The sequence below is a fragment of the Sminthopsis crassicaudata genome, chromosome 1 (assembly GCF_048593235.1).
Source record: "Sminthopsis crassicaudata isolate SCR6 chromosome 1, ASM4859323v1, whole genome shotgun sequence".
Classification (NCBI taxonomy): Eukaryota; Metazoa; Chordata; class Mammalia; order Dasyuromorphia; family Dasyuridae; genus Sminthopsis; species Sminthopsis crassicaudata.
In genome coordinates this window covers 12,982,489-12,993,354 of record NC_133617.1, presented here as the reverse complement: position 1 = coordinate 12,993,354, position 10,866 = coordinate 12,982,489, and positions in this window count along the sequence as shown.

Genomic DNA, 10,866 nt, shown 5'->3' with positions numbered 1-10,866 from the left:
CTTGCAAAATTTCCCCTTCTCCCCCCACCCCATCCCCTAGAAGATAAATAATCCAATCTATGTTAAACATGTGCAATTCTATACATATTTTCACAATTCTCTTGCTGCATAAGAAAAATCAGATCAAAAAGGAAAAATGAGAAAGAAAAGAAAATGCAAGCGAACAACAACAAGAAGAATGAAAATATCATGTTGTTTGTGATCCACACTCAGTTCCCACAATCCTCTCTCTGGCTGCAGATGGCTCTCTATATCACAAGTCCATTGGAATGGGCCTGAATCACCTCACTGTTGAAAAAAGTCACCTCCATCAGAATTGATCTTCATATAATCTTCTTGTTGCCATGTACAATCATCTCCTGTCCTGCTCACTTCTCTCAGCATCAGTCCCATAAATCTCTCCAGGCTGCTCTGTATTCATCCAGCTGGTCATTTCTTACAGAATAATAATAGTCCATAACATTCATATACCACAATTTACCCAACCATTCCCCAACTGATGGGCATCCACTCAGTTTCCAGTTTCTTGCCACTACAGAAAGAGCTGCCATAGACATTTTTGCACATGTGGGTCCCTTTCCTTCCTTTTTAATCGATTCTGAAGTTCTTAAGAGAGACCTTGAGAGTATCCCTGTATCATTTCTTCTGACCACCATGGGGAACATAAGGGGCCACTACAGTTTATTGAGTAGGGGGAATGACCAAACTTGGATTTTGGGGAAATCACTTTATTTTTTTCTGAGGCTGGGGTTAAGTGACTTGCCCAGGGTCACACACCAGGAAGTGTTAAGTGTCTGAGACCGGATTTGAACTCTGGTCCTCCTGAATTCAGGGCTGGTGCTCTATCCACTGCGCCACCTAGCTGCCCTTGGGGAAATCACTTTAGTGAAGGATGGAGGGATTTGAAGCAGGGAGACCAATTAGGGAAGGAGAAGGCAGTGTTTGCAAAAAATGGAGACAAAAGTTATGGAGATCAAGGTGACAAAGTCCAACAATTGTCTCCATGAGTGATGATTGAGAATAGGAGCTGAGGATGACACTGAGGGCGAGTGACTGGGAAGACATGGGCGTTCTCCACAACAATAGGGAGTTTAGGGAAAGAGTTGGGTTTGGGAGGAAAATATAACAAGTTTTGTTTTGCATAGGGTGAGTTCAAAACATTCAGTCAGAATGTCCAGCTAGTGATGGAGTGTTGTGAATTATAAGAAGGAGGTTTTAAAGGAAAGAGGATGAATTCTGTTTTGAAGCTATTGAGTTCACAGTGACCAAAGGACATTCGATTCAAAATGTCCAAAAGGCAACTGGAGATAATGGATCTGAAACTCAGGGGAGAGACTTGGACTGAATATATATATATATATATATGTGTGTGTGTGTGTGTGTGTGTGTGTGTGTGTGTGATTCATGAACAGAGCAATGATAATTAAATGGGGGGTTCTGGGGTCACCCAGAGGGAGAGTGTGGAGAGAATAGGACAGGGCCGGACAGATGTGGTTAGGAATCTTGTCAAAAATTATCTAGCACAGGACCACTGAGATGGAGAAGATAGGTAGAAGATTCCCAAAACTCATAGGGGAGAGATCATGGAGATCCATCCAGGAGGAGCTGATCCAAATGGCACCATCACATCCTCATGGCCCAGTTGAGTTTTGTCCTCACTCAGCTGACCAGGGCAGTCTGGGGGGGGAGGGAAGGAGGGAAATTATTTGAAAGAAGAACAAGATTTGAGTCGTGAAAAATGTTGATGCGCAAGGAACACAAAGATGGCGAACCATTGGAAGCATTCTGGACCAAGGGGAGGAAAGTTAGCGCCTCTGATGATCCCCTTGTAATATAAAGGTTATGCATGGACTAGATGGCCACGAATGCCCATTCCAGCTCAGAGAATCAATGCCAGAGCTGGAAAGACCAATCCTAGAGACCTAGGAAAGCTTATTCAGATGGAGCCTTCACAACAGCCAGCTTTATGGTTTCCAGTGAGGGAAGTCCGCCCAAGGCATCCCATTCCACTGGTGGGCAGCTCCTCTGGGTAGATGATTAGATGAGGTTGGAATCAGGAAATGAGTTCAAATCTGACCTCAGACACTTTCTAGCTGTGTGACCCTGGACAGGTCAGTTAACCTGTTTACCTCAGTTTCCTCCTCTAAAATAGACTGAGAAGGAAACAGCAAACCCTTCTAGTATCTTTGCCAAGAAAATCCCCAATGGGGTCACAAAGTGGGACATGCCTGAAAAAGGACCGAATAACAACAACAAAACCATCCCCCTCTGCTCATTCTTCTGTTTTCTGGGGACAAACACAGCGATTCTCGAACTTTCACACCAGTCTGGGTCGTCTCCTCTCTGTCTCCTTCCCCTTGTTCCTTCTCTAACAGGGACTGAGTCAAGGCCCTTTCTCATCCTGGCTGCCCTCCTCTGGACTTGCTCCAGACTGTCAGCATCCTTCCTCAACTGGAGTGCCCACAAGGGAACCCGAACCTCCAGGGGGTAGAGCCAGGACAGCAAAGAGTGAGATGACAGCCTCCTTCCCAGACTTGGCCACGGCCCCCCTCCACGTAGCCTCAGACATTCTCTGTGTCATTAGCAGACACATAATCCTGATTTCAAATGAACTTTTGGTTCCCTGAAAAACCCATTTGATTCTCAGAAAGATCATCACTGAGTGCTGGCAAGCCCCAGGCCTGGCCTCCAACCTGTGATCCCTGACTCAGAAGTGAGGCTTCCTCTGTGGGTGGAGGCCCTCCTCCTCAGCTTTCTTTTCTCCTGCATTTGGCAGGGAAAGAAACATCCTGAAGAAATAGCTCATCCCTTGCTGTGGAGATGTCCCAAGTCTGCAAGCCAAAGCTTCTGGGGCAGAAGTCCTGATTGGCCTTCCATGGCCAGGAGAGATAACTGAGGACACTGAGGAGTAGCTCTTCTCTGGAAACATTTGACAACCACGAAGACAGAATGTTAGAAGGGACATTAGAATGTGGAATATCTTTTTTTTAATTAAAGCTTTTTATTTACAGAACATTTACATGGGTAATTTTTCAACACTCAACCTTGTAAAACCTTCTGTTCCAAATTTTCTCCTACTTCCCCCAGGGCCCTCTCCCCTAAATGTCAGGTAGTCCCATACACGTTAAATATGTTAAATCCAATATATACATACATATTTATACAGTTCTCTTGCTGCACAAGAAAAAAAATGAATCTGGGGGGAAAAAAAGCCTGAGAAGGAAAACAAAATACAAGCAAACATCAACAGAAAGTGTGGGAATGCTATGTTGTATTCCACACTCAGTTCCCACAATCCTCTCTCTCTCTCTCTCTCTCTCTCTCTCTCTCTCTCTCTCTCTCTCTCTCTCTCTCTCTCTCTCTCTCTCTCTCTCTCTCTCTCTCTCTCTCTTCTCTGTCTCTCTCTCTCTGTCTCTCTGTCTCTGTCTCTCTGTCTCTCTGTCTCTCTCTGTCTCTCTCTCTTTCTCTCTCTCTCTCTCTCTCTCTCTCTCTCAATGTAGATGGCTCTCTTTATCACTGAACAAGTGAAACTGGTTTGAATCCTCTCATTGTTGAAAAGAGCCACGTCCATCAGAATTGATCATCATATAGTATTATTGTTGAAATGTATAATGATCTCGTGGTTCTGCTCATTTTACTCAGCATCAGTTCCTGTAAGTCTCCAAGCCTCTCTGTATTCATCCTGCTGGTTTTCTCTTACAGAACAATAATATTCCAATATTCCTTCATATACCATAACTTATTTAGCCATTCTCCAATTGATGGGCATCCATTCAGTGTCCAATTTCTAGTCACTACAAAAAGGACTGCCACAAACATTTTTGCACACAATGTGGAATATCTAAAGGGACCTTAGAACCTTAGAACAGGAAATGTCAGATTTGACAGAAGCCTTAGTAATGTCACAGATGGAAGGGGCCTTGGAATGGGAAATGTTAGAAAGGGGAGAAGTCTTAGAATAAAGGATGTCAGGGCTGAAAGAGGTCTTAGAACAGGGAATATCAGACTGGGAAGGGTGTTAGAACAGGGAATGTTACATCTGGGAGGGATCTTAAAATAGGGCCTTAGAAGAGGGAATATCAGAATACTGGTTGCCTCTCTTGAGAAATTTCCAGCTTGTCAATCTCCTTGCCTATACATTATTCATTCTCTCACTTCACACTCTTGATTCAAAAAAGATAAAGAATGTTTGTCCTAATCAATTGCTAGTTTTAGTGTAGCCAGGTAACATAAGATGTTAGAGCTGGGAGGATTCTTGGAATATAGCACTTAGACCTGAAAGAAACCCAAGGTGGTAAGTATCACAGCTATGCTAGCATCCTTATTCTATCCATCACATCCAAGTCTTATGTGTTTCTACCTCTTCCATATTTCTTGCCTATATTCTTTTTCTCTTCTCACACAATTATGGTCCAGGTTCATGTCCTTGAATATGGCTACATTAGCCTCTCTTTGTTCTTCCTGCTTGTAATCTTTCCCTTCTGTAATCTGATTTTCACACAGCTATCAAAATCATCTTTTCAAGGCAGAGGTCAAGAGAGATTATGTAATCACCTATTCTATCAGAATGATCACCGTTCAAGTGCTAGCTGATAACCCTAGGAAAATTTTCTAACCTATTAATAGTGCCTCAAAGATGTCAATGATAAAAAAGTCCCCATATGTATTCCAGCCTTTTTAATGGTAGCAAAATCAATGTCCATTGATCTGTGAATGGCTAAAGAAATGATGGGACAACAATACACTCAAACCCATGGACCCTTTGTAACCAGTGTGGCCAGAATCAAATTGAAAATATAATTGGGAAAATTTAATAAAATAAATACAAATGCAGCATAGCACAGATAAAGTTAATTTGTGGTTTTCTAAATCAATATGCATCCTGAGTCTACTTTATTACTTTATTACAAACAGGGTATTTCTGATATCAAAAAAATGTTGACCAAAATGAATACAGAAAAGCAGAAGAAAATTCATGTGAACTGATGCAAAATGAAGTTGAAAATACCAGGAAAACAATATACAAAATTACTTCAATGATACAAATGGAAAGGCTACAAGTCTTTTCTACAAGCCAAACTTCAAAGGACAAAAACAGTTTGGACACAAATTCAACTAGAATTTTTTGTTGATAACCTAAAGCAAGAGCTGTTTTTTTTCAAGGTTTAAAATCTGATTTTTAAAAAACAATATAAATGAAATGACAAAAATTGGAGGGAGGGATGGAGAAATGTGGGGAAAAGAACTGGAAAAAAAATTTACAGCTTAGCATAAGAAGCACAAAATTTTACCCAAGCAATAAATACCTTAAAAATCAGAAAGGATCAAATGGAAGCTAATGACTATATGATATAGTAAAATATATTAACATCACAAAACTAGAAGAAAAAACCCCAGAATTTTAGACATTTCATATAAGAAACAACTGACCTGGAAAACAGATGGAAGAGAGCTCATTCAAGAATTATTGGACTACTTGAATGCCATTGCCAAAAAATACCTTCATATCTTATCTCAAAAACATCTTAAAACCATTCAGATCTCTTATAACCAGAAGGCAAAATGAAAATAGAAATAATCTCTTGCTCACTTCCTGGAAGAAATTCCAAAATTTCATATAAAAACCAAAATCCAGAGCTTCCAGGTCAAAAATACTGCAAGCAGTCAGAAACAAAAAATTAAATGCTGAGGAGCTCACAATCAAGAAAGCACATGATTCAACTGCTATGAAGCAACAGAAAGCTTGGAAGATGATATTCCTGAAGACAAAGGATACTGGCTTGCAACCAAGAATAACTTATTCAGCAAAACTGAGCGTAATCATATGGGGAGAAAAATGAATCTTTCATGAAATAGAAATCTTGCAACCTATCCTAATGAAAAGCCCAGAACTATTACAAAATCCTTATCATCCTGAAGCAGTTGCAGAAGATGAGACTTTCTTTCCTTTGCCCCAAATGAATTTGGTCCCAATAGTTTGAGGGAGGAATGATGTAGTGTAGCTCCTAGGGAGGATATAGCAAAAATACTAAGGCTACCAGGCCTTACTTCTAAGGGTGCTTGACTTTGGGAGTGCTGTAGGTCCATAAACAATTCTGCTATCAGATTGTTATTTGTTGGTCAGTAAAGACAAAGTTTCTGAGATAATCTGAGCCACAGAATTCAATAATGGGATGCAACTCCTTCTATAAGCATAGAATACAATACTCCTCAACTTCACCTTTAAGACCACTCCTCAATTCTACCTTTAAGCCATAAAATTAGCATATCAGTGACCTGAAGTACCTAATCTATTTTTTCCCTATAAATTTATTGCTCCTGCTAAATTCTTTTGAAACTTAGCCTGCTTGGGGTAGCTATCCTTATCTCAGATCAAGCAAAAGCAGAAGTTGATCTAGTTAAAAGAGATAAGGAAGGAAACTATATCCTGCTGAAAGGTAGCATAAATAATGAAGCCATATCAATACTAAACATATATGCACCAAGTGGTATAGCATCTAACTTTTTAAAGGAAAAATTAAGAGAATTGCAAGAAGAAATAGACAGTAAAACTATAATAGTGGGAGATCTCAACCTTGTACTCTCAGATTTAGACAAATCAAACCACAAAACAAATAAGAAAGAAATTTAAAAAGTAAATAGAACATTAGAAAAACTAGGTATGATAGACCTGTGGAGAAAACTGAATGGCGATAGAAAGGAATATACTTTCTTCTCAGCAGTTCATGGATCCTATACAAAAATTAACCATATATTAGGACATAAAGGTCTCAAAATTAAATGTAGGAAGGCAGAAATAATAAATGCCTTCTTCTCAGATCACAATGCAATAAACGCTACATTCAGTAAGAAGTTAGGGGTAAATAGACCAAAAAGTAATTGGAAACTGAATAATCTCATCTTAAAGAATGACTGGGTGAAAGAGCAAATTATAGAAACAATTAATAATTTCACCCAAGATAATGACAATGATGAGACATCATACCAAAATCTGTGGGATACAGCTAACGCGGTAATAAGGGGAAATTTTATATCTTTAGAGGCTTATTTGAAGAAAATAGAGAAAGAGAAGATTAACGAATTGGGCCTGCAAACTTAAAAAGCTAGAAAAAGACCAAATTAAAAACCCCCAACCAAAAATTAAACTGGAAATACAAAAATTAAAAGGAGAATTCAATAATATTGAAAGTAAAAAAACTATTGAATTAATAAATAAAACCAAGAGTTGGTTTTATGAAAAAGCTAATAAAATAGATAAATGTTTGGTAAATCTGATCAGAAAAAAGAAAGAGGAAAATCAAATTGTTAGTCTTACAAATGAAAAGGGGGATCTTTCCACCAATGAAGAGGAAATTAGAGAAATAATAAGGAGTTACTTTGTGCAACTTTATGCCAATAATTTTTTTTTAATTTTTTTATTATATATATATATATTTATAATATTATCCCTTGTATTCATTTTTCCAAATTACCCCTCCCTCCCTCTACTCCCTCCCCCCGATGACAGGCAATCCCATACATTTTACATGTGTTACAATATAGTCTAGGTACAATACATGTGTGTGAATATAATTTTCTTGTTGCACAATAAACATTAGAATCCGAAGGTACATGCAACCTGGGCAGACAGATATTAGTTATGCCAATAAATTTGATAACTTAAGTGAAATGGATGACTTCCTCCAAAAATATAGGCTTCCTAGATTAACAGAGGAGGAGATAAATTGCTTAAATAGTCCCATTTCAGAAAAAGAAATAGAACAAGCTATTAATCAACTCCGCAGGAAAAAATCCCCAGGACCAGATGGATTTACATGTGAATTCTACCAAACATTTAAAGAACAATTAGCCCCAATGCTATATAAACTATTTGAAAAAATAGGGGATGAAGGAGTCCTACCAAACTCCATTTATGACACAGACATGGTACTGATACCTAAACCAGGTCGATTGAAAACTGAGAAAGAAAATTATAGACCAATTTCCTTAATGAATATTGATGCTAAAATCTTAAATAAGATATTAGCAAAAAGACTTCAGAAAATCATCCCCGGGATAATACACTATGATCAAGTAGGATTCATACCAGGAATGCAGGGCTGGTTTAATATTAGGAAAACTATTAGTATAATTGATCATATTAATAATCAAATTAATAAAAACCATATGATCATCTCAATAGATGCAGAAAAAGCATTTGACAAAATCCAACATCCATTCCTACTAAAAACTCTTGAGAGTATAGGAATAAATGGACTATTACTTAGAATAATCAGGAGCATATATTTAAGACCGTCAGTAAGCATAATATGCAATAGAAATAAACTGCAACCTTTCCCAGTAAGATCAGGAGTGAAACAAGGTTGCCCTCTATCACCATTACTATTCAATATAGTACTAGAAACGCTAGCCTCAGCAATAAGAGCAGAGAAAGAGATTCAAGGAATTAGAGTAGGAAATGAGGAAATCAAACTATCACTCTTTGCAGATGACATGATGGTATACTTAGAGAACCCCAAAGACTCTGCTAAAAAGCTATTAGAAATAATTCAGAATTTTAGCAAAGTGGCAGGATACAAAATAAATCTACATAAATCCTCAGCATTTTTATATATCACCAACAAAATGCAACAGCAAGAGATACAAAGAGAAATTCCATTCCAAACAAATGTTGAGAGTATAAAGTATTTGGGAATCCATCTACCAAAGAATAGTCAGGAATTATATGAGAAAAATTACAAAACATTTGCTACAAAAATAAAGTCAGATTTAAATAATTGGAAAGACATTCAGTGCTCTTGGATAGGCCGAGCGAATATAATAAAGATGACAATACTCCCCAAACTAATCTATCTATTTAGTGCTATACCAATCAGACTCCCAAGAAACTGTTTTAATGACCTAGAAAAAATAACAACAAAATTCATATGGAAGAATAAAAGGTCGAGAATTGCTAGGGAACTAATGAAAAAAAAGTCAGAGGAAGGTGGTCTAAGTGTACCTGATCTAAAGCTATATTATATAGCAGCAGTCACCAAAACCATTTGGTATTGGCTAAGAAATAGACCGGTAGATCAGTGGAACAGATTAGATACAAAGGAAAAAAAAGGGTACATCTACAGCAATCTAATCTTTGACAAACCCAAAGATACCAACATTAGGGATAAAAATTCATTATTTGGAAAAAACTGTTGGGAAAACTGGAAATTAGTATGGCAGAAATTAGATGTGGATCCACACTTAACACCATATACCAAGATAAGATCAAAATGGGTCCATGACTTAGGCATAAAGAATGAGATAATAAATAGATTAGAGGAACAGAGGATAGTCTACCTCTCAGACCTGTGGAAGAGGAAGGAATTTATGACCAGAGGAGAACTAGAGATCATTATTGATCACAAAATAGAAGATTTTGATTACATCAAACTAAAAAGTTTCTGTACAAACAATACTAATGCAAACAAGATTAGAAGGGAAGTAACAAATTGGGAAAATATTTTTAAAGTTAAAGGTTCTGAAAAAGGTCTCATTTCCAAAATATATAGAGAACTGACCCTAATTTATAAGAAATCAAACCATTCTCCAATTGATAAATGGTCAAAGGATATGAACAGACAATTCTCAGATGATGAAATTAACACTATTTCCATTCATATGAAAGAGTGTTCCAAATCACTATTGATCAGAGAAATGAAAATTAAGACAACTCTGAGATACCACTACACACCTGTTCAGATTGGCTAAGATGACAGGAACAAATAACGATGAATGTTGGAGGGGATGTGGGAAAACTGGGACACTGATACATTGTTGGTGGAGTTGTGAAAGAATCCAACCATTCTGGAGAGCAATTTGGAACTATGCCCAAAAAGTTATCAAACTGTGCATACCTTTTAACCCAGCCGTACTACTACTGGGCTTATATCCCAAAGAAATACTAAAGAAGGGAAAGGGACCTGTATGTGCCAAAATGTTTGTGGTAGCTCTTTTTGTTGTAGCTAGAAATTTTAAGTTGAATGGATGCCCATCAATTGGAGAATGGTTGGGTAAATTATGGTATATGAAGGTTATGGAATACTATTGTTCTGTAAGAAATGACCAGCAGGAGGAATACAGAGAGGCTTGGAGAGACTTACATCAACTGATGCTGAGTGAAATGAATAGAACCAGAAGGTCGCTGTACACTTCAATGCTGTATGAAGATGTATTCTGATGGAAGTGGATATCTTCAACATAAAGAAGATCCAACTCACTTCCAGTTGATCAACGATGGACAGAAATAACTACATCCAGAGAAGGAACACTGGGAAGTGAATGTAAATTGTTAGCACTACTGTCTATCTACCCAGGTTACTTATACCTTCGGAATCTAATACTTAATGTGCAACAAGAAAATGGTATTTACACACATATATTGTATCTAGGTTTTACTGTAACACATGTAAAATGCATGGGATTGCCTGTCATCTGGAGGAGGGAATGGAGGGAGGGGGGCATAATTTGGAAAAATGAATACAAGGGATAATATTATTTAAAAAATTACTCATGCATATATACTGTGAAAAAAAATCCAAAAAAAAAAAAAAAAAAGAAAAGAAACTTAGCCTGCTTCAATTGGCATTGCAATTAAAATAAACTTTGCCCCTTGGCTTGGAAAAAAATTAAAAAGGAAAGAAAAGCTCAGAGCTGGGTAGAAACTTTGAAATTCAAATATAGGAGCTAAGAGAAATATAAAGGAAACAAACAATTCTAAAGAAATTAAATAAGGATAAATTGCTTGCATTTTAATGCATATATCCCCTCAGAGCTCTATCATCATCACGGATCATAGATGGAATCTAATCATACTTGCTTGTATGTTCC